This window comes from Crocodylus siamensis, chromosome 10 (genome assembly GCF_052110815.1).
Source record: "Crocodylus siamensis isolate JL-2025a chromosome 10, ASM5211081v1, whole genome shotgun sequence".
Classification (NCBI taxonomy): Eukaryota; Metazoa; Chordata; order Crocodylia; family Crocodylidae; genus Crocodylus; species Crocodylus siamensis.
The window spans coordinates 47086947-47106202 of record NC_143404.1 but is presented as its reverse complement, the minus strand read 5'-3'; the positions used below and the strand labels follow the sequence as shown (position 1 = coordinate 47106202).

General features: G+C 47.0%; 1 pseudogene; it reads left to right on the top strand.

Moving 5' to 3' along the window:
- LOC149856551 (uncharacterized) overlaps positions 1 to 19256 on the top strand; it is a 76409-nt pseudogene that overhangs the window by 44579 nt on the left and 12574 nt on the right.

Genomic DNA, 19256 nt, shown 5'->3' with positions numbered 1-19256 from the left:
GTTTTTTCTGCAAGTGCAAGAATTGAATTAATAAATTTGAAGGCAAAATGGTGAGAGAGGCAGTACAAAATTTGCCTAGCACTGGCCAGAAAATTTCAGTCAGTGATTCCTCCATCAAGCCTATCACTTCTGGTTGATTTACCACATACCTTGTAGGCAGACATCCAGTTTCATACCATAAAACCCAAATAACAGAGACTCCACAAGGTCCCTGGGTAAATTGTTTCAATGTATTCATATGAGTAGATACTTAGATAATGTGACCTTATCTTTCTGCCCCCTCAATAGTCCTGGGCTAGCTATGACTGCCTATGTAAGACTGGAATCTGGCTGTCCCTATGTATTGAAACAAAGGGTGAAGAAAAAGTCTGTCTTTCTTTTGATACAGCATGGAAGGCATCCGGGATTCTGGGACCTGTTCTCCTTCAGTGTAACACACAGGCAAATATTATCTGAGCAGCTACTGCTGAAGACCCCATAGATGTGTCAAACCAACACATGGGATAAGCTGTCTCTAAACACCTCCAGAGGCACCTCATAATCTCACTTAGACCCTATCTTAAAACTCTCCTTGGTCATGATGCCTACAAACACTTGATGATGGTTAAACTGCTGGTGTGCTGAGGCTACTGTGTGTAATGCTGACTAATAGGCTAGACTTTGATGACTTCTTAGTCCTGGGTTGCTCTCACACTTGTTACCTGTCAGCTCCATGTTCTTGGGGAACCCTGACACAGGACACAGACTGTTTGACTCACAAAGAATTGCCCCCCCCCCACCTAAACAGAAACTGATTAAGATGCAGTGAGAGACACACCTAAAACCCTCCAGGTAAGGGTGACAAAAGTGAAACAACTGCCCTAGGTCTCATTTGCATCTGAGATGGGAACAGATGACCATTTATTTACATGAGAGATGGAGAACAGAAAGCCTGAAGCAGAGACTGCAGTGAATTCTGGGATCAGAGGAACAGGGGAGCACTGCATGATGGGGAAGCTGTGTTCCAAATGCTAATCAGCCCTCACACCCAGCTCAGCATTTATCAGACCAGTTCTAATCTGGATTTACAAAGGACTTTTCCTCCCCCCCACACACACACCTCTAAGCAAAAGTAAGTTTACTAGGCATCTCGGGCCATGCATTCCCCAGTCCCACTATGGGAGGCCTATGTAAACTTAATTGGCTAAAACTCGGTTGCCAGGTTAGGGAATGCTGAGGCAATAGACTGAGTCAGAGGGGGGTATGGGCAACATTTGAACAATGGTAAAGGGTTCATTACAGCGTCCAGCCTGTTGGAGCCCTGACCACAAGTGTTGTCATACTTTTCCTGAGACGACTGGTGGAAGTCCTCTCCACAACAGGTTATGAACACTCTAAGAAGTGCCTTAAGCCTGTTAAAAGACTATAGTAAGATCTGGAAAAGTCATGCTAAGCTGAGGCTTGTTCACAGCAAGTAAAAATCCAAAACCCTGATGCTGCAAGCTATCTATTGTTTCTGAAGAAACCAGGAGATATCCCATCAGTATATCTGCTATCCATAGGAATGTCAAGCTGGCTCCAAGTAAGTGTTTGCTGAGTATCAATCAGTTTCCTGAGGTGTTCCAATCAGATAACCCCTTGTCAATAGAAAAGACAATTTGATTTACACTACTGAGAATGCTTGAAAGAAGCTGAACTGGGGGTATGTGGCAGAAAGCCACCTTGATTTCTCCCCAAAATCTCTGCCCTGTGACTCTGTAATTAGATGGGCCAGCACAGAGGAGTCACACCTCAGCCTGTCTCTTTAGGTAACCTGAGCTGGCTGCATTCCTGAGGGAGGGGGGAAACCTGCTCCCTCTGCCTACGTGACTTGCATCAATTACCTGAGTGGGGGGTTTCTACCTGGGGAGCTGGGAATCTGCCTGGTAACAGGTGATGTATTTCAAATTGGTTGGCTGAGAGCCAACTGGGGCTGACCTCCACTGGACCAAGTGAATGAGGTCACAGGGGCTATATAGGTTGGGAGAGGGAGCAGCAGCAAAGCAGGGGAGACAGAGAAGCCTTACCATCTGGACCTAGCTCTCTCTCTCACCCCAAGACTCCAGAGAGGAAACTGGAGAACTCTGGAAGATGCTTGTGAGTAAGCTACTCAATCAGATTAGATATTTAGCTGGCAGTAACACAGATGCGTAATCAAAAGGCTACCTCAGCCACACGGTTTGCTCTCTAGCATTTCTAAGATATTGCTCAACCCTGTACCCTAGTTTACCCTACCCCCTATAATCAATAAAGTTCTCCTTTTTGACTGGTGTGGGAGACTTATTGAGGGGTGGGTCTAAATTACGCCTAAGAGACCCCTTAGGTCTGTGGACTAGGGGAGACTTTACTTTTTGCCCCCTTGACTTGGGGAAGTGCCCCAAGTGCCTGTACTGGGTCAAGTACCTATCGGACTATTAGGCCTGTGTTTCCCCGAGGACACAGGGCCAAGACAGTCCCTTCTTGGGGTGGTGGCATCCACGTTACCCCCAGACTAATGAGTGTGCTCCAGGAGAGGGGTTGGCCAAGCATAAGGCGCCCCTAGGGAGGCATTCAGAGTCTGGAAGGTGGTCGGGGCGCAGGGAGGTGGGCGGATCAACGCAGGAGCACCCCCTACTGGGCCGCCACACGGTATAAAAATCTGTAAAAGAAGCAGCAGTGTGTGTGCTGACACCACCCGCTTTCTTCTCAAGAGGCAGCAGGAGGAAAATCATCTCCCTTCAAGGATTGTGCTGAGAACTTTGACCTGTCAGCTTTGCAACCTGAGTGCTTTGGACTGGTGAGATCCCAGCTCTCTCTCTAAGTGTAGATTTCTGAACTTGAACTGTATTAGTTAAGCTTGAGCTAAGTTTCCCCAAATACTTAGGGAAACTGGGGTAATACTGTAGCTGTTTGTGTTTGTGTTTCCTTTGCATGTCTATTACTACTAGTGTCATTATATATTTTATCTACTTAGCAATAAATAACTTTTATAGTCAAACTGGTGGTAATTGGGTATATTTTTCCTTCTTTACTTCTCTTTCCTCGACTTGCTCTGCAGCAATGCTCCTTTTACCTAAGCTAAAGATCCCTGTGTAGCCCAGAAATACTGTGGGGTCTGCTCATCAAGAGGCTAAAAGATTGGGATGTGCTGAGTTTGAAACACATAAGGGGATCAGCTTGTACAGGCTGATTAACCCAGTTTGACTAAGACGTGCCCTAATGAACTGAATGCTGGCCCATGAGGGTGTCAGCTGGACACCCAGCCGGATTCAGAGGTATTCTGTTTAACTGTGTGCTTGTGTCTGACTGTAGTTATTGTTGCTCTGATGAACTGATTCTTGGCATATGAGGGTGTCAGCCTGTCCATGCTGATCAACCCAGCCAGGTCAGGTGTGTCACGTAAATCTGTGTGTGGTTAATCTGTGTATGTTTGTGTGTATGACTGATTTGGGGACTGGAGGAACCCAGCCCCACTGAACTGAGTCCTGCAAGATAGCTCCATTGGGGGTGAGGGCTTGCAGGGGGAGAGATACAGCTCCGTATAGAAACACCAGTAACACAAGCAGCACATTTATAGAATTACCAAGACCCTAGCCCTAATAAACGAGCACACCCCAAAGTAATGGGCAAATCTGGTAACACACTGCACGACTCCTCCAAGTGTACCTCTGTCTGCAGTGTGTTTGGAACTCACCTGGGGGCTGCAGGCTACAAGCAGCACAGGAAGTTCTCCATCAGCAGTCGTGACTTCCCTGATCCTGACTCTTGTTCCTTTGAATCCCAGTTCCTGTCTTTCTTGCCTGTAATTGGAGCCAGACGCAGAACAATAGACAAGCAAGCTATGCCTCCACAAGCAGAAATGTTTGCTGTGCTGAATATCTGCAGTGCAGTGGCAAAATTAGATACCAGGAAATCCCGGTATCTAAATAATCTGTGGCAGAAAAAAGTGGGGCAGTGCATGTGACTGTAGCATGAGCCACCCAAAACTGGAGCCTGGCTAGGCAAAGCCACACTGTGACTGTTGGCCAGCCTTACCCATTCCACCCAGGGCAATCTGCCATGTGCCAGAATGCACATGCAAGCACAAGCCCAGGGACAACTAGCAGTGGCACAAATATGTGTCACTGTTAGTTGTCCCATGGGAAATTCATGTTCCCGCTTGTGGAGACAAGCCCAAAATCTGCATACTTATTTCTGGAAAAGCTATGCTTGGAAAATTAGAAGCCCAGTTTGGACAATTTTTGTATGATCTACAGGTCATAGTATAAGCATAGAAGGATGGCTCATGCAGCTTTGGTTGGTTGAGTTACTCTCAGTGTTAACCTTAAACAGCAATTGAGACACAAGCATTATTGCCTTCTTTCCTTGTCTGTCTGTCTCCATCTGTTTCTTAGGCAAGGAATAGGCAACCTTTTTCAGCTGTGGGCCAGAATTACCTACCCTAGGTCAGAGGCAGAGGGGCAAGTGGGTTCCAGTGTAGCAAAACCCCCAGTTTTTCTTTTTTTTCTTTTAAAATGCATTCCCTCCCCTTCCCCAACCATTTCTGACTTTGTCTCTCTATTCCCTATTGATAAGTATATGAAAGCTAAGATGTAGGACAAGCTTTAACATTTTATTTTAAGTAGTATGCTTTATTTCTCTCCCCTCTGCAAATAAGTGCTCTGCTATTTTGATATACATATCCACTGTTTTATAAGTGGTAATTATTATATTTCTATTGATTTTTTACTGCTTTTATATTGTGTGATTACTGTTTTAGGCCTATATATGTAAGTTAGCATAAGTCATGTCAAGTTTCCATCTTGTAATGTCAAGCCTCCATCTTATCCCCACGCCCAGTTGTGTAACCTATGACTCATACTACCCCTTCTATGTTAACTTGGTTCCTGAATGAATGGGGATGAATGAGGGTGCTTGAGAGACAATGGCAGTAGGTCTAAAAATAGCTCCCTCTGAATGACTAAACCAACAACACCAATACCTGGACCAATAACCCATCCCTTGGAACTACCCTTAGCATTCAAGAAACAAAAGATGAGACAACCCACCATTGTGCCAAGCTGTACATGCTCAGTTAGAACACCTGGAACCCTCTGGAATAGGACTGACATTGCCTGGACAGGCCATCCCTGTAGTCTGCCCCGTAAAAAGGGGTAGTGAAGACTGACTCCTTGGGATGCCCTCTCCATCTGGACCAGCACCATGCCGCACCACCTATCCACCCAGAGGCCCCACCGGCAACCCCCCTCTGGACAACACCTACTGGACAAAGACCTCTTTCCGGCCTGGATAGGTTAGCTATCACCCTCCCCCCCACTTCAACCAAGGACTTGGACTCCGCTTCTCTTTCCTACCTAGACTCCAACCCTTCCACTGAGTCTCTTTCTCTTACTGCCATTGTGAGTGCGTGTCTGTGTGTGAACCAATAACTTCATGGGGCTGTGTAGCATGTTGTCTGTTTAATAAACCTGTTATTTGGACCCCCAGTTCGGTTGTGCTTTACTATGGTTTGGCCCTGCTCCAATCTCTGCTCCTTGGCCCTCTAACTCCTGTCTCATTTCTCCCTCTCCTGCTTCTGGCTCACTGCCACCTCCAACACGTGTCCCGAGCTCCTCTCTGACTCCAAACCCCCTGTTTCTTTGCCACTGTCTTATCCCCACTCCCTTTTCCCCTGAACAACCAGGTCTCTGCCTCAGTTTATTTCCTGGCTATCTCCTCCTTGCCACCAGACATTTTTTTTTCCCCTTGAACCAGTGACCTCAAGTAACCCTGGAGCCACTTGATCTTAAGTAAACCCAAGCCTCAGTTCCTCAACTAGCTTCTCTCTAGTCCATCAGTTGTAATCCCGGTCTGCAACTTTCACTCCCAACACTTTAACTCTCTCTCTCTCACCTTAGCCTTCCCCCAAGTATCCCAGTTACCCCAAGCACACACATATACACTGTACCATCCAAGTTAGGAACTTACCTGTCTGTATGTGTAGGTGGATTGTGTGTGTGTGTGTGTGTGTGTGTCATTGTGTGCATGATATACAAATTAGTGATCTGTGTATGTGTACTGAATGTGCAGATATGGACAACTGATTTTTGTCTAACTTTTGGGGTGTATGTGCTTGAATTAGTGATAGGTATGCATGTGCCTAAGCTGGTTTGGATGTGTGTGTTCCTGAGTTGGTAGTTTGTATGTTTGCACCTAACTGATTTGTGTGTTCGTATATGTGCAATTGTGTTACACCCTCCTGTCTAACAATGCGATATTGAGATCCTGAGAGTTGGCCTGACCCCACAGGGCAACACCAAAATCTGGTTGCTGCTGGCACTTGTCTCTCCTGTGGCATGGGAAGAGCACTTACATCCAAAGCCCCCTCCACCAAATGCCACTGAAGCCCCACTTATGAGGTCTGGATCAAATAGATCTAGCCTCTGGCCATAGGTTGCTGATCTCTGTCTTAGACTGTAAACTGTTTGGACCAGAGACCATGGGTAAGCTCTATGTTTGCATAGAACCTATACAATAGGACCCTGGTTCATGAATGGGTGTCCTTAACACTAAAGTCCTACAAATAACAAGCAGCAATAATAAACACTCTCTCTTCCTTGTCTTTACATTTAAGATAACAATCCAAATCTATCTCTAAGGGAGAAAAAATCATGGTCAGTAATGAAGTGGCTGCCACAGAGATAGTTGATAATGAATTAGACTGATATATGAAGGAAGAACTATCTAGTACTCACACCATTAAGTTGGGTTCCCCCAAGCTCTGCCCGTTTGTCATCTCGGGTCAGTCACCCATGTGTTTTTGTTCCCCCATATGTAAACATTTAAAATTGAATTTTGCTTAAACTTTTCTTTCAAAAGATACCATTATCCTCATTTTATAGATGGGGAAACAAAAGCATAGAGGGGGGCTAGAAAAGTACATAGGTGCATACTAGTACTTTTATTTCTCTTTTGGCACCTAGATACCTTGGGACATCTACTGAAAAGGGATCACTGCCAGTGTCTCAGGGTGAATCAGAAGTAATCTCAAGCCATCCTCATGGGACTGTGGTGTCATGCTGCCCATACCATATTTATTCACATAACAAATGTACCCCTTTCTCAGAAATTAACTCTTCAAAAGTGGAGTGCATGTCTTAAGTAAGAAAACTGATTTTTCTTCACTAGAATAGAAGTGTGGAGATGCTGAGCTATAATGGCTGCCAAAATGGCAGTCAAAAGCTAATGGTAGTTCAGCAAAGGTTATGAAAGAATTAATTCTGTAGCTTTTGCCTGAAGAGCCATTGAGCTGGTAGAGGGCAAGTGAGCTGCTGCATGCAGTTAGCTTTCAGGCATTACACTGAAAAATATTTTTCTTCTTCATTCTGATTTCCAAAAACAAGGTTTGTCTTATTTGGGGATGTGCATCGTGCAAGAAAATACAGCATATACCTCCCTCTCAGGAATGCTGGGAATCTAGATTTATGAATGCCTAAACAGGATTGTGAGTTCCCCATGGAAGGTGCTATTTCAAAACAAAGCACTGCTACTATACTGGCAAGTAGGCACTCATTAACACCTTGCATGGATCTAGAACCTTTCAGTGTGGGATTTCTGCGATTACTTAGAGATGTGCTTCAAACCACCCTGTAAATGAGACCTGTATTATTAACTCCATTCTATGGAGGTGAAACTGAGACATGAGAGTGACCCCTGTTAGGGGTCACAAATGGACTACTATCTTATGGGCTAATTCTTAGAAGTCACCTTGTTGCTTCTCTAGCAGCATTAAAAATGGGCCCACCTGAAGGAATAGGAAGGGCTGCCCTGCAGAAGTAGCAGCGGATGCCCCTGGGGACTCTGGTGCCCCTGCTACATTTCAGCAGTTAATCTCTGGTGCCACTACTACATTTCAGCAGTAGTGGGAGACATGAACATGACCCACGTATTGGTATACCTGGATGACCTCATAGTATTTGGGAAGACGTTAGAGGAGCATGAAGAACAACTGTTAACAATCCTGGATGGATTGCAAGATGCTGGGCTTAAGCTTACCCCAGACAAGTACCAATTTTCCCAGACTTCAGTGAATGATATTGGACATATAATGTCCCAGGAGGAAGTCAGTACAGACCCCAATAGGATCACTGCCATGACAACATGGCCAAAGCCAAAAATCTTGCAGGGACTTAAGTGATTCTTGGGGTTTACTGAAAAAGAGATGATTTGTTCAGAACTATGCCAGATTGGCAAAACCCCTAAATGACCTCACTCAGGGCTAACAGATGAAAAAGAGCCAGATCCATGGCAAAGGAGCTTCGCCTAAAGGAAGAACAGGCAGGTCCCTGGGTTGACAGGGCCCATTAGAGTTATTTGGACCGTGATGGGATGAGAAGTGTGAGTGGGCTTTCAGGGCCCTCATCCAGAGTTTGACGCATGTCCTGGTATTAATATGTGCAGACCCACAGTGGCCATTTGTATTGCATATGGATGCCAGCCTTGAGGGGTTGTGGGCTGTGCTATACCAAGAGCACCAAGGAAAGTTAAAACCCATTGCTTCTGCTAGCCAAGGTCTAGTAGACAGTACCCAACACATAAGCTAGAGTTTCTTGTACTCAAGTGGGTGATGATTGACAAATTCAAGGACTATCTGTATGGAACCCAGTTTGAAGTTTGGACTGATAACTATCCACTAACTTATGCGCTCACAATTGCCAAGCTGGATGCAACAGGGTACTGCTGGGTAACAGCTTGGCCAGCTACTTCTTCAGCATGCATTATAGAGCTGGGAAGAAACACATAGCTGCTGATGTCTTATTGTGACAACCCCATAAGCAGGTAGGAGAAATGGTAACAGTGGATGAGGTGCAGAGCATCTGTGGTTTAGAGGAAAGAAGAATGTCTATGGCAGAGAGTCTACCGAATATGCAGCAGAAGTGCTGGGCCTGCCACCAGACGATGTCCCATGGGCCACAGTGGGTTTTGTGACTCTAGATCAATTGCTGCTGCTACAACTCAATGCTGTGAGATGGCAGTGAGTTCAAGAAGCAGACTCTGACGTATAAGAAATTTTAGAAAAAAGTAAAGGGAGGAACCTGTCAAAGCAATTCAAGCTTAAAACACTTGGTGGCCATAACCTCCTTCGTAAATTACCCTGACTAAAGGTCATAGAAGGAGTGCTGTACTGAGTAGTAACTGCCCCTGATGGGAGCACTCAAAAGCAACTAGTGGTACCCCATGAATACCAGGCACTGGAACTGAGAGCATTGCAGGTATCTTGGGGTCGAGTGAATACTATCATTGGTTTGGGACCAATTTTATTGGCCTGGGATGGCCAGAAATGTCTGAAGGAAATGTGAAACTTGTGCGTGCTGTGTGCAGTAGAAAATTCTACCGACTAGAATAGCTTACCTACACACCATCTGAAATTCAAAGCCCTAGGAGTTGGTGTGTGTTGACTTTCTAACTATTGAAACTGATTGCAAAAACATCATCAATGTACAGATCATTTTGCCAGCTATGCCCAGGCCTAACCCACCAGGGACCAAAGGACCACAACTGTGGCAAAGGTTCTATGGGAAAAGTACTTTGTGGTGTATGGCTTCCTGAGCACTCAGATCACGACTGAGACTTTGAAAGTCACCTATTAAGAGAAATTTTCCAGATGGCTGGCATCCAGAAATCACAGACAACTCCCTATCACCTACAAGGGGACCCTCAGCCAGAGTGGTTTAGCTACACTCTCTTTAATATGTAAGGTACCCGGAGGAACAAACAGAAGGATCAGTGGAGCCAACACCTAGTGCTTTGCCCCAGAAAAGACTGTGCACTGGAACTTGCTCCTTCTGGTAGGGGAGTTGGTGGGAACCCCATTGGCAAGAGAAGGGGTTCATGAGTCTCCACAGAGAAGTACCACATGGAGGTGGATTCGTCATGCAAAGCAGGAAAGCCATGAGGCCACTGGCACAAGCCCAATAGTGAGTCTGAGGAGGGCTATTCCGAAGGGCTAGGCCTAGGTACTGGGGTTGCCTGACGTCAGTTGGAGCCTGAGGACCCCGTGGACCCCATTATGGGGCCCATGCTGGGTGGTTTCTCCTGATGGGGGAAGGGTACTACCTCAGCTAAGAACACATCAAGAGTCTCATCAAGTTGTACTGGAGGCAGCACCTGTGGGGAACAAGAGCGCGATATTCACTGGGAACAGGCCTGGTGATGATGGCTTAAGGGTTAATGCTTCTTGGATACACATTACAGTAGGGGAAGGTATACAGATTACCCATGATAAATAAGGAACCAATAAATAAATACATTGATACTCCAACTAATAAACCATCAAGAACTTATTTAGACAGACCTTTGCAGGGTGTCTCAGGGAGCAGGACTGCACCTGTGCCCCTGGCACAGGATCTGTGGGCAGTCCCTGGTGCTGGTGTCTCTTGCAAGAGCTCCAAGGGTCTCAGTGCAGCAGGCAGTGGTTCCTCCCCTGCGGTCCCTGCAAGAGAACTGATTCCTGCCCAGACCCCTCCCCTGGCTCAGCCAAGAGCAGTGTCTGGGCTTTAGGTTGTAACAGTTCAAGTCCGCTGGTCCGGACGATCTTCACCCTAGGGTTCTACAGGAACTGGCTGAGGTCATTGCGGGACCCCTGGCACGGCTCTATGAGCACTCGTGGTGCTCTGGCGAGTTGCCGGAGGACTGGAAGAGGGCCAATGTGGTCCCTATCTTCAAAAAGGGAAAAAAAGAGGACCCGGGAAATTACAGGCCAGTTAGTCTGACCTCAATCCCGGGTAAGCTCTTTGAAAAAATTATCCTGGCACACATCCAGGAGGGCCTTGCGGGGGAATGCATGCTCAGGGGCAACCAACATGGGTTTATCAGTGGCAGGTCTTGTCAGACCAACCTGGTGGCCTTTTACGATCAGGTCACCAAATCATTAGACGCAGGGGTTGCTGTGGATGTAGTCTTTTTGGACTTCCGGAAGGCTTTCGACACTGTCTCTCACCCTGTCCTCATCAAAAAGCTGGGAGACTGTGGTGTCGATGCCCACACGGTCAAATGGGTCGCCAACTGGTTGGAGGGCCGCACCCAGAGGGTGGTAGTGGATGGGTTCTTCTCGACCTGGAAGGATGTGGGCAGTGGGGTTCCGCAGGGCTCGGTCCTCGGGCCCGCACTGTTCAACATCTTCATCAGTGACTTGGATGAGGGGGTAGAAAGCACCCTGTTCAAGTTTGCTGATGATACTAAGATGTGGGTGCACTAGAAGGGTGCAATAGGCTACAAGCTGACCTTGACAGGTTGCAACGGTGGGCGGATGAGAATAGGATGGGGTTTAACACTGATAAGTGCAAGGTGTTGCACATGGGGAGGAAGAACCGGCACCACACTTACAGGTTGGGGAACTCCCCTCTTGCCAGCACGGAGACGGAAAAGGATCTTGGAGTCGTCATTGACTCCACGATGAACATGGGCCGGCAGTGTGGGGAGGCAGTCAAGAAGGCCAATCGTACCCTGTCATGCATCCACAGATGCATCTCGAGCAGGTCCAGGGAGGTGATCCTCCCCCTCTATGCGGCACTGGTCAGGCCGCAGCTGGAGTACTGCGTCCAGTTCTGGGCGCCACACTTCAAGAGGGACGTGGACAATATGGAAAGAGTTCAGAGGAGGGCCACTCGTATGATCAGGGGTCAGCAGGGCAGGCCTTATGAGGATAGGCTACGGGACCTGAACCTGTTTAGCCTCCACAAGAGAAGGCTAAGGGGGGACCTTGTGGCCTGCTACAAACTGGTCAGGGGGGATCAGCAGGTATTGGGGGAGTCCCTGTTCCCCCGTGCGCTGCCAGGAGTGACCAGGAATAACGGTCACAAACTGGCGGAGGGTAAGTTTAGATTAGATATTAGGAGGCGCTACTTCACAGTCAGGGTGGCTAGGGCCTGGAACCAGCTTCCAGGGGAAGTGGTGCAGGCTCCTAGCCTGGGGATTTTTAAAAGGAAGTTAGATGAGCACCTTGCCGGGGTCATCTGACCCCGGTGCTCTTTCCTGCTAAGGCAGGGGGTCGGACTAGATGATCTACCTAGGTCCCTTCCGACTCTAGCTACTATGAAACTATGAAACTATGAAGTTCCCCCTGCCCAGCACAGCCTCACAGCACCTGACAAATGCAGCCCCTCCCTAAGCCCGGCCGGGGGCTTCTGGTGGCTGGAGCAGTCTGTGCCTCTAGCCCAGGGCTCCTCCTAGCACCTGAGCCTGCCCCTCCCCAGGGCCTTTTTTTTTTTTTTGAAACATTTTATTAGAAAAACTGACACTATCAAACACATGAAGAAAAGCAACAAGGAAACCAAACCCACTTGAGGTTTCACAAGGTTGATACATACTCACTTTCACAAAATTGCATAACATTCACAGAAGAAACAATACCACTTTTGACTTACTGAACACCCCCATGTAGAAATCATTTAACTTGCTTCTTATATAATTCCAAGTTCCCTCACCCACTGTTGGAGCCCTTTAGCCATTTTATCAGAGGGAAAAAAAAACCAGGCACTATTAAACACATTGTGAAACCAGGATCCCACCTGAAGCATCACAAAAATTAATACCAATACAGTGTCAGGTATTACATAATATTCACATATTCAATGTCGCATTCGACCTGCTGAAAATGCCATTCAGGGAACAACTTATCCATTGTTCTGATATAACGAGAGTTCCCCCCTTGATACCAAACCAAAAGAAGGATGAGAAGCCCCCCCCCGCTGGCAAAAATGCTGTCCCTTAAACTATCCTATGCCTATGCGGGGCTGAAACAACCCTCTGAGGTCTAGCCCATCCCCAGGGCCGCCTCACTCAGAGGAAAAACCAGGGCAGTCTCAAGCAGTTTCCCCCCTGGCCCTGCATCCCCCTCCCCTTCTGTGCTCACCCAGCCACATAGGGGCTTGAGAAGGGTCTTCCCAGGCTCAGAGTCTCCTCACAGGCAGCTCCGCCCTTGTCCTGCCCCTGAAGGCTTGGAGGGGAAGGGAGGGAGAATGGACACAGTGCAGCACTCTCAGTGCAGCCTCTGCTGCTACTTCTGCAGGGCTCTGCCAGGGGGTCTCGGAGGGGCGGCCTTGGGAGAGCCGTTCTCTGGTCTCCAGCCTGTCTCTCACTGCCCCCCCCCCCCCCAAGAAAACTGTTCCCCTCTTTTAACCATGCCTCCCAATCAATCCCAGGCCAGGACTTTTCCTGGGCTTTTGCTAACGTGTCTCATTCAAACCCTGCTGGGGTTACATCACCCCTCCCACTTCCAAGAGGCCTATCTGCAAAACAGCTTTACTCACCCTCAAGATAAACGGTGTCCCTTGTGAGACAAACTCTGTCTCTCTGCACTCTGTCCCTCTGCAGGTGGATCCATTTTTAATGCTGCTACATAATTAAATCTTGTAAATAGTTTAATAATGGTCTACAAGGTTGTTTGATTGTAAGGGGGGCTCTCTGCTTGGGGACCCTGCAGCAGCTACCCAGGGAGCTGAGTGGGGCCACTGGCTACCGGGTACCTCAGGATCCCATTATTCAGGTGAGGGCACAGGTAGTGTCATGCCCAGGATTACACTTCTTGCTGATGCTAGTTTAACTTGGTACTTACTAAAGCATCTGGGAGGAGGGTTTAAAGAAACCTTGGTGGTTCATCAGCTATAGCAAATGACAACAGGAAAAATAATTGCCAGATAAATTGGGGTATCATAGTAATATGCTCACAGACTGTTAACAAAAGACCTAACCAATGGGTTACACCCAGTGCCAGGCACACCTGACAACAACAGAGCTTGTCGCTGTTCCTAGTGGGAGCAGTCTTGTTTCCTTGTGCTTATTAAGAGCTCAACAAACTATCCATTTAGCAATCAAGAGCAAATTCAGCATGCTGCGTAAATACCCATTTATAGTCTAAATGACCATCCCATTTATAGTCTAAATGACCATAATGTTATCAGAATAGAGATACTAGCCCATATACAAAAGGTAATGGAATAGATGTAATGGCCTCCTAACAGGCTAGCTTACAAGGAGTGCATCGGAGAAAACTGATTACAGATTACAGGCTGCATTTGGGCTTCAGCAAAGCACCAGGCAGAGCCAAATCCTGCTCTCAGTCAGAGCTTGGCAACTTCAGCAGGGTAAAAGAACAGATGTAATTGATGACTGATGTAAATGAAAGCAAAAATCAGGCTAGGAAATGAAGTCTGAGTGTACTGCAATGGAATCTAATGGTCAAGTAAAAGACAGGTGCCAAAATGGGGGGTCACAGTATGCAGGAGAAAATGTGCTCAGACTGCAGCCTCAGAAACAAGTATGGCTGCCTGCCAGCTATGTGACCACTGCCTTTATTATTCAGATAACCATGGGAGCTTGGTGTTCCAAAGATAAACAAGCTACTAGTATCTGTCTCCTTGTGTGTCTCTATGCCTGAGCTGTAAAAAAAAAAAAAGGGCTGATTATAGTAGGGACTTCCTCAGAGGGTTGTGAGCCTGCCTAGCCCTTATAAAGCACTTTGAGATGCTTTGAAAAAAAGCACTCCATAAATGCAATTATGTATATTGCTCCTGAATTAATCATAATAAATTGTGACCCACAACTGCTCCTTGGAACTGCAGCAAGATGGCAAAATCAATCAACAAACAATTGCTGTTTTTCTAACCAGGGCAATGTGAACACCAGCAATCCCCATGGCCAGGGTGCTGATTTTTTCTTAAATATAGCAACATGCATTCAAATCAGAAGCTCTCCCATTCTGGACAGGCCACTCTCACAGCCACCAGAGGGACAAGGCTGAGCATCTGACTCCCAAAGAAAAGCAGTCAGTGTCCCCACTTTCCCCTCTTACACTGAGGCATACCATAAAATCCCTGTTTCCAAAGGTTCTGCAAAGCCTAGAGGGTGAAGTACAGAATAAGATAATTAGATGAGCAAAGACCAGGAAGATTAACAATAATAACAAGCAATACAGTAGAACTCTAAAAAGATTAAATTATATTAAAAGTGATTTAATTTATGCACAGTAGATAACTGACAAAGAAAATGATCCATCTTAATCAGAGGGAGAGGGCATGCAACTGAGGATAAGAAAAGAACAAAACAAAGTAGAAAATTTACTCAAGCCCTGTTCTCATGTGGCCACTGGGCCAGATTCAGATCTCTGCTAGCTCAGTATAAGAATAAAGGGAGCATAATTCATGGACTTCATCTGAATTTACAGTAGGGATGTACACTAGAATCTATGTAACAGACTCTTGAGTCTACTCTTATTACAACAGCAGCATAAATCAACAATGATTCTTGAGAAACTTGCAGATTTACATCAGTGTAAAACTAGTGGGAGTAAAAGAAGGGTTCACCTCCATTGTACTTGCATTTGAAGCAAAAAAATCAATGCCCTGGGAGGCAGGCATTTTTGGCTCCACTTTATAGATTTAACCAGAGTCACCCTACAGGTGAGTGTCAGAGTTGTTGAGTAAATACCTGGAGTAATCCCACTGGTTCCACATGGGTGACACCAGAAGAATGTTCCTGTCAAGAGTCCTACACTCCCAGGATCTGGATACTGCTCTAACATCTATGTTAGTTTTATGCTGGTGTAACTCTGCTCCATTCAATCCAGCTTCCTCCTCCTGATGCACTCTGGTGTATATGTAAAATAGCCAGTCTCAATCTAATCACTAAGTAATCCTGCCACCTTGTGAAAAATTAGCATTATCTCCCTGCAATGCTTAAGTCAGCCTCCCTATTGTTGTTCCAACACCTGACATTCGTCACTACGTTCTACCAGTAGAAAGACAGGGAGCCTTGCCACATTACAAAGCAGGGGTGGGCAAAATATGGCCTGTAGGCCAGATCCAGCCCACCAGGCCATTCTGTCTTACCTGCAGAGCCCCTAAAACATTAGAAAATTAGTTACCTTCCCGTGGCTGCCTGTCAAAGATGACAAGGCACCAGCAGCCGCAGGACCCAGGAGGAGATGCTGGCAGGCCCTAGCCACAGCAGCAGCAAGGCCCACCTGGCCCTACCCCCCCAGCCCCCAAGCCAGAAGCTTCTGCCTAGCAGAGGCATCTGGTCTGGCAACCCTGAGGCTGTTTCCCACCTCCCTCCACCCAAGAGTGGAGACTCAGATAAGAACGGGTAGAGGGAAGGAGAGGATAGCCGGTGCAGCAGGAGCCAGCCCAGCCCAGCTGGCACCACACAGGTCTCAGCTGGCTCCTGCTGCACTGTGTGGTCCTAGATATGTAGCTAGGAACTGCACGCTGCCTGAGGGGCTGGCAGGGAGTGGGGAGCAGTGGGTGGGCAGGCAGGGAGGTAGTAGAGGTGCCGGGTGGGGAAGAAAGGGAAGCAGTAGGGGAAAGGTAGAAGTGGCAGGCCCCAGGGGGGAAAGTGATAGTGGGTGGGTACGAGTGCGGGGCCCTCCCACTGCCACTGAAGGTCAGGGGTGGTGGCAGCAGGATCCAGCTGGGAACTGCGAGGGCCAGGCTGGCTCCTGCTGCATTATGCAGTCCTGGCATTGTAGCCAGGAACCGTAAGATGCCAGAAGATGCCCAGCTGGCCCAGCTGGCTCCATGTCACACCACGTTTCCCAGCTGCAACACCAGGACCACAGAACAAAGCAGGAGCCAGCCCCGCCCTTGCAGTTCCCAGCTGGCTCCTGCTGCTGCCTGTATCATGAGGGCCACGTGCCTACAGCTCCTGCACTTGGGGAAGTGCTATGCTGAGCCAGCTGCCTTCCCTGCCCCCTGCTGTGCAGGTCCACAGACTCTGCTGGGAATGGAGAGAGCCCCATCCCCTGCTTCCCTGCACAGGGCTTCTCCCACATGATAGAGGTGGCTGGGTAGGCTGCGCTCCGCATCCACTATGCTCAGCACCGGCTGGAGCTGTGCCCCACCAGATGCTAGCACCCACAGCAGGCACAAGCTCCCTAAGGACCCCTGTCTGCTGCTGCTGACAACAATTGGGGGCTGCAAGCCATATCAGGGAGTGTGTGGGAAGTCCCCATGCCTCCCACCCTCCTTCACACACCCACACCCTTCCCCCCATAACTCCCACCAACATATACACACACCTCAACATATCCTATGCCCCCACACACCCCCACATTCTCCACCATACACCCATACACCCCACACCATACATACGCTCCCCCAAGCCCCACCATATACACACACCCCAAACCTCACACACACAATATAAAAGAGGCTTTATCTTTAGTTACTATGCAATCCCTTCTATATACAGTACACAACCACAAATCGTGACTGTGCCAGTTGAGCTATACCCAGAAAATAAATCACAGTCTCTTTTTTTAATATGAACTGTTTAATTTCCTTTATTTCTTTCCTGCCATGACTTTGATGTAATAAGGTAGGGAAATAAACAAAGTTCTGAGAGACGAAGAAGATATCGTGTCTGCGATTCAGCCAAATAACTCTTACGTACAGTTATTATGTCTCTCTTAGACAACTAGCATCTTGGATTCACTCTCTCTTGTTACAAGATTTCCCATTACTTTGGGGTGTGCTCATTTATTATGGATACATTTCTAGGGTCTTGGTAATTATGTCAATGTGCTGCTTGTATTACTTGTGTTTCTATACAGAGCTGTATCTCTCCCTTCTGCAAGTCCTCACCCCCAATAGAGCTATCTTGCAGGACTCAGTTTCAATGGGGCTGGGTTCCTCAAGTCATCAAATCAGTCACACACACACAAACACACAGATTAACGTGACACGTCTGACACGGCTGGTTTGATCAGCATGGACAGGCTGATATCCTCATATGCCAAGAATCAGTTCATCGGAGCAACAATAAACTGCAGTCAGACACAAGCACACGGTTAAACGGAATACCTCTGAATCTGGCTGGGTGTCCAGCTGACACCCTCATGGGCCAGCATTCAGTTCATTAGGGCACGTCTGAGTCAAACTGGGTCAATCAGCCTGTACAAGCTGATCCCCTTATGTGTTTCAAACTCAGCACGTCCTAATCTTTAGCCTTTTTGATGAGCAGACCCCACAGTATTTCTGGGGCTTCACAGGGATCTTTAGCTTAGGTAAAAGAAGCATTGCTGCAGAGCAAATGGGGAAAGAGAAGTAGAGAAAGAAAATATACCCAGTTACTACCAGTTTGACTATAAAAGTTATTTATTGCTAAGTAGATAAAATATATAATGGCACTAGTAGTAATAGACATGCAAAGGAAAAACAAACACAAACAGCTACAGTATTACCCTGGTTTCACTAAGTATTTGGGGAAACTTAGCTCAAGCTTAACTAATACAGTTCAGGTTCAGAATTGTATGCCTAGAGAGAAAAGAGAAAAGAGAAAGAGAGCACTGGTATCTCACCAGTCCAAGGCACTCAGGTTGTTTGATGGAAGGTAAAGCTCATAGCATGATCCTTGAAGGGAGATGATCTGTTTCCTTCAGCATCTCAGGAAGAACAGTGGATGGTGTCAGCACACACATTGCTGCTTTTTTTACAGATTTTTATACCCTTAGTTCAGCTTCTTTCAAGCATTCTTAATAGTGTAAATAATTATCTTTTCTATTAACAAGGGGTTATCTGGTTTGGAACATCTCAGGAAACTGCTTGATAATCAGGAAACACATAAGGTTAGGGAGTAACCAGACACTTGGGAGCCAGCTTGAAATTCCTATGGATAGCAGATAGGATATCTCCTGGTTTCTTCAGAAACAATAGATAGCTTGCAGCATCAGAGTTTTGGATTTTTACTTGCTGTGAACAAGCCTCAACTTAGCGAGACTTTTCCATATCTTACTATAGTCTTTTAACAGACTTAAAGTAATTATCGGAGTGTTCATAACCTTTGCAGGGTGGGGGACTTCCACCAGTCATCCCGGGAAACGTATGACAACACTTGTGGTCAGGGCTCCAATGGGCTGTATGCTGTGATGAACCCTTGACCATTGTTCAAATGTTGCCCATACCCGCTCTGACTCGGTCTCTTGCCTCAGCATTCCCTAACCTGGCAACTGAGTTTTAGCCAATTAAGTTTACATAGGCCTCCCATAGTGGGACCGGGGAATGTATGGCCTGAGATGCCTATTAAACTTTACTTCTGCTTCAAGGTGTGGGGTAGGGGGGAGGAAGTCCTTTGTAAATCCAGATTAGAACTGGTCTGATAAATGCTGATCTGGGTGCGTGGATTGATTAGCATTTGGAGCACAGATTCCCCATCATGCAGTGCTCCCCTGCTTCTCTGATCCCAGAATTCACTCCAGTCTCTGCTTCGGGCTTTCTATTCTCCAT